Source organism: Arachis hypogaea, chromosome 10 (genome assembly GCF_003086295.3).
Source record: "Arachis hypogaea cultivar Tifrunner chromosome 10, arahy.Tifrunner.gnm2.J5K5, whole genome shotgun sequence".
In the NCBI taxonomy this organism is placed as follows: Eukaryota; Viridiplantae; Streptophyta; class Magnoliopsida; order Fabales; family Fabaceae; genus Arachis; species Arachis hypogaea.
In genome coordinates, this window is record NC_092045.1 from 12,997,675 (window position 1) to 13,003,579 (window position 5,905).

Here is a 5,905-nt window from a genome sequence, read left to right on the forward strand (position 1 = left end):
AAGTTTTCTCTGATCATAAAAGCTTGAAGTATCTCTTTGATCAGAAAGAGCTCAATATGAGGCAGAGAAGGTGGATGGAATTGTTGAAAGACTACGACTTTGAGTTGCATTACCATCCGGGAAAGGCGAATGTAGTGGCAGATGCGTTGAGTCGGAAGTCGTTATATGCGGCTTGGATGATGCTTCAAGAGGAGAAGCTGCTCAAGGGATTCGAGAGTCTGAAAATTGGTGCTCGAGAAGTATCCGGAACCTTGTGTTTGAGCCGATTGGAGATCTCAAGTGATTTTAAGTCCGAACTCCTAAAGGCTCATCAAAATGATGAAGCATTATGGAAGGTGTTACCGGCTATTGAGCAAGGAAAACGGTGGAGAGTGTCGGAAGAAAAAGATGGGTTATGGAGATTCAAGGGTAAAATCATTGTGCCGGATGTTGGCACTTTGAGGCAAGATATTTTAAAGGAGGCACACAAAAGCGGATTCTCCATTCACCCGGGAAGTACTAAGATGTACCATGATTTAAAGGCAATGTTTTGGTGGCCGGGTATGAAGAATGATGTGGCGGAATATGTATCAAAGTGCTTAACTTGTCAAAAGGTGAAGATTGAACATCAAAGACCTTCCGGGATGTTGCAACCTTTAGAGATTCCACAATAGAAGTGGGAAAGTATTGCAATGGACTTTGTGTCTGGATTGCCAAGGACTAGGGCTGGTTTTGATGCTATTTGGGTGATTGTGGACCGACTGACGAAGTCAGCTCACTTTTTGCCCATTCGGATGACTTACACCCTTGAGGAGCTAGCACGGTTATACATAAAGGAGATTGTGAGACTTCATGGTGTACCTGCTACTATAATCTCTGATAGAGATCCTCGTTTCACTTCAAGGTTTTGGGGTGCATTTCAGAAAGCTTTTGGAACCCGATTAAGCTTGAGCACGGCTTACCATCCTCAAACAGATGGTCAATTCGAGAGGACGATCCAAACACTAGAGGATATGTTGAGAGCTTGTGTTTTGGACCAACCGGTGAGTTGGGATCGGTATATGCCATTAGTGGAGTTTGCATACAATAATAGTTATCATGCGAGCATCAGAATGGCTCCGTATGAGGCCTTGTATGGGAGAAAATGTCAATCTCCGCTATGTTGGTATGAAGCTGGAGAGAAAAGCTTGTTAGGGCCGGAAATGATAGCTGAGACTACAGAACAAGTCAAGAAAATCCGTGATAGGATGCTTACGGCGCAGAGTCGTCAAAAGAGTTACGCCGATCAGAGGCGAAAGCCCTTAGAATTTGAGGAAGGAGATCATGTTTTCCTTAAGGTTACTCCGACCACGGGAGTAGGTAGGGCGATTAAGGCAAAGAAGTTGAATCCTCGATACATTGGTCCATTTCAGATTCTGGAGAGGATTGGACCGGTGGCGTATCGGATGGCTCTACCACCTCATCTTTCGAACCTGCACGACGTGTTTCACGTGTCGTAGCTTCGGAAGTACACTCCTGATGCTAGCCATGTGTTGGAACCTGAATCGGTTCAGTTGAGGGAAGATTTGACGCTTCCAGTGGCTCCAGTCAGAATTGATGATACTAGTATCAAACGGTTGCGTGGAAAAGAGGTTTCATTAGTCAAAGTGGCATGGAGTCGAGGCAGTGTTGAGGAACACACTTGGAAACTTGAGTCGGAGATGCGAACGGATTACCCGCATTTATTCTCAGGTAATTGCATTTGAATTTTGTGGGCAAAATTCCCAATTAGGTGGGTAGAATGTAAAACCCGGTTAATTAACGGCTAATTAACCCATAAATGAGAATTTATTCTAGAAAGCCTAAAATGTGATTTTTTTTATTGCTAAATGTGATAGAGGAGACTGAGACGAGAATTTCGGTACCAATTTTATAGAATTCGGACCAAGATTGGACCGAACGGGCCAAACCGGGCCAATTGGACCCAAAGTGGGCCCTTGGCCCAACATAACTTAACAAAAACCCTAGTTTTCAGCACTCTCTCTCCTCATTTGTTACACACACAAGCTGAAATTAGAGAGAAAGGGAGGAAGAACACTCTCTCAAGTTCTCTCCCTTGGTTGATCTTCAAACCACCATAACTTTTGATCTAGAGCTCCGATTGTCGCTCCGTTTGCGGCCACGCGTTCACCACGGAGAGCTCTACAAAACCCATACAATTAATCTTGAGGTAAGCCACGTTTTTCTCTTCGAAATTCCAGCCTTGTTTTCGAGTTTTATGAGCAAAAATGTTGAGATTTTGGGTTCTTTGATATTATAGGACCCAACTCTCTTGGAGGAGAAGGTTAATCTTGTCTCCTTGGACCTTGGGTGTGGTAAGATTCTCAACCCTAGTGTATTTTGTTGTTTTATGATGTTTGGGTTTTGAGATGTTGTGTATGGGTATGATGATTGTGGCTTAGGTTGTGTATGTGTGGATATCGGAGCTTGATTGGTGATTTTGAAAAGCTTGGAAAGGGTTTGGTGGTGAAAAATCTGTTCTTGGAGGTGTTGAGGCCTTGAGAGCTTGTGGATAAGTGATTTGGAAGTGCTTCGGTGGAGCTTGGGAAAATCGGCTAAGGTATGGTTTCGATTTCCCGTATCTAATATGTAATGTGGTAGGAAATACTTAGGCTAGAGGCCCTAAGATAGGCATTGAATGGTTGATGTTGTTGAATGATTGAGATATATGATGTGGTCATATATGTGATGATGATTAATGATGCCTTGATGGTATGATGTATGAGAAATATGCATGTTGTGATATATGCTTGATGATTGGTTATGGTTGAATTGTGGGTCGGACCATGTTGATGGTGGGTATGATATTGATTGTGTACAATGATGATTTATTGGAATTGGTGTTGTTGAGAATTGGCATGAGTAAGAATATATGATATGTCAATATATTTGAGTTTGAGTCACTTGGGTGAAGTGGGTTAGAATGATGAGATAGTGATTTTGTATATTGTGGTAATGTGTCAATGTGTGAGTTGAGGAGGCTTGATGTTGAAATTGATATATTTTGATTGATTTCAAAGAAAAGGGATGAAAATGGCATGTTTTGATTGATTTGAAAAGAGTTGGAAATGGCTTGTTTGCAAATGGCACTTTGTGGTTTTTATGAAAAATATGGTTTTTGGGCATACTTTGGTGGGACATAACTTGGACTACGGATCTCTGTTTTGTGCCAAATCTATTTAGAAATGAAATTGGATCCGGGATGTCCATGCCGTTCGAAGAACGGGTGGAAAACGATTTAAAATGAGAAAGTTATGTCCGTTGGAAGATTGGGGTTTAAATTGGTGAATTCTGCAGCTTTTAACTTAGAAAATTTTTAGCAGAATGACCCCTTGCGCGTGGGCGCACTTGGCGCGTGCGCGCCGTTCTTCCCGAAAATGCCATCCATGCGTGAGCGTGATGTGCGCGGGCGTATATTAGTTAGACTGAAGTATCTTCCTAATTGTATATTTCTTGCTTGATATAACTGTGTTTGTTACATTATACTCCTGTTGGTGGTTGGGAGGATTGAAGGAATTGGAAAGGGAAGTATTAGTTAGACTGAAGTATCTTTAGTCAGAAGCCCTTTATGGTTTAGCTTGTTTATAAGCTTTGATATTATCTGGAGGGAGTTCTAGGATTGCCTTTTACTTTCCTCTATTATTATGTATTATATATGTGGAAGCTGTTACCATGCTGGGGACCTCTGGTTCTCACCCATGCGGATTTTGTGGTTTTCAGATGCAGGACGTGAGGTTTCTCGCTGAGGCATGCTGGAGACTTCTAGAATTGCGAAGATCCTTTGTTCTCGGGGCTATGTTTTGGTTTATATGTTTTGCTTAGATACTTTTATCTCCATTAAATAATACAAACTGTGATGACTCCTCTTATGGGAGATTTTGGAGAATAGGTTTTATGTATGTGTGTCCCTTTGGGTTTCCTTTGGGGTTTTCCTTATTTTATCATATGTATATATTGTTATGCTCGGACCGGTTATCTTCGCAGTCGGATCTTGAGTCTTGATATTCCTGTTTTTGACACTCCTTTGTATATATATAATCTCGCGTTGGTTATCCTTGTTCGTTACGTTATCGATCGGAGTGTTGCGCTTTAAGGTTGCAGTTTTTGTTTACCCCTTTTTCTACAAAGGCTCCTAGTTATAATCAATCATTCCTACTACTATACGTACTAAATTTTCAGTTATAGGTCGTAATACCTTGCCATCTCTGAATTATGACTTAAGCATAAGACTCTATATGGTAGGGTGTTACATGAACTAAAACGAGCCATGTACAACCCTATTTAGGGGAACATAAACTATAATCAAAGTGTGGAATTATAATCCTAGTATTGTTAATGTACTGAATTAAATGTAGTAAGTGTTATTATCTTAATGACTCAGATAAAGCTGAAGATGATAATCCTGGGATCATTACGCATCAGTTAGATCTTATTTTTGGCAAATTTTTAAATTGTCATTTTGATAAATATATAGATAAATGTAGTGGTTAAAGTACGTGGTCTATTTTAAATAATTGTGTAATGTTTTAAAATTGTCTGAACCTTTTGGCAGAGATTACTCATTAATGAGAAAAAAATATCTACTAATACTTAATAGTTTTATATCAAAAAATTGTTTATGTTGTGAGTCATGTTAATATATATTATAGAAATATATTAGCAACTTCATTGTATTAATTTGAAAAATGGTATTCTATCGAATAGTTGTAAATAAAACAAGTAAAAAAGATATCATCATAACGTTAAGTTATTATATTTGCTAACTGTTAAAAATCATACTTGATATGAAGATTATTACAAAAATAAAAAATTTAGTCTCGTGCAATGCAAGTACACGAATTTACTGCTATTGTAAGACCATCAATATCTCCAAAACAAACTCGTTCGTAAAAGTAGTAATAATAACTTTTAGTTATAGTCCTTATTGGAACCCAATGCAAACTACACATAAGCAGAAGTCTTATTTCTCATAATTAACTAGTAACAAGTAATACTTAAAAAATGATAAATACATAATATTATATCCAATTTCATTATTGTCCATATATAATCAAGTTCTTGAAGTTATAAACAATATACTATCAACAACTACCTCTGAAAAGTAGCTCAAATTCAGAATTGTCCCAAGACCTTTCATAAATTTGAGGGGACAGAAAATGACACAAGTCATAATACAATTGAAATAGTAAAATAAGAGAGCAATAAAAAAACTAAAATTAATTAATCAGCTGGAGATGGTTAAGCATTATATTACTTAGCCTTAACAGATTTTGTTTTGTTTCCTTATATATAGCCCGTCAGCTGTTATATTCATATTGATCAAATACTCAATGGAATACTCAATAAAAGTCTCGGATCCTTTTTCAATTATGTCATATCTCTTCTTTTTCTTCTGCTTTACTCTTGGAGATAGCCAAAGTCACTTTACTGATCAATATTAAAAATAAATAACAACAACAACAACGTAATTTATTCTAATAAAACAATCAACTAACAAAATTATAAAAATGTTCTTATTCTAATTTGGTTATACGTCTGTCCTATTTGAATCTATATAAATCAAATACGTTATAAAAATGTTTTTATTCTAATTTAGTTACACGTTTGTCCTATTTGAATTTATATAAATCAAATACGTCAAATTTGATCTATGCTTAAAAGGTTGAAATGTATAAATTGAATTCAGCTACTTCAATTAATTTTTTAGAAGAGAGTATTTCATTTTTTGAAATCTAGTATTTTGATGAAGATAAATCGAATGAGGTTAATTTGATTTATACACGATGAGAGATAAAGGTAAATCGAATAAGGCCAATTCAATTTACTACAACTAATATACATTATAAATCGAAGTACCCTAATTTAATTTAATCTTGCATTGTCTATT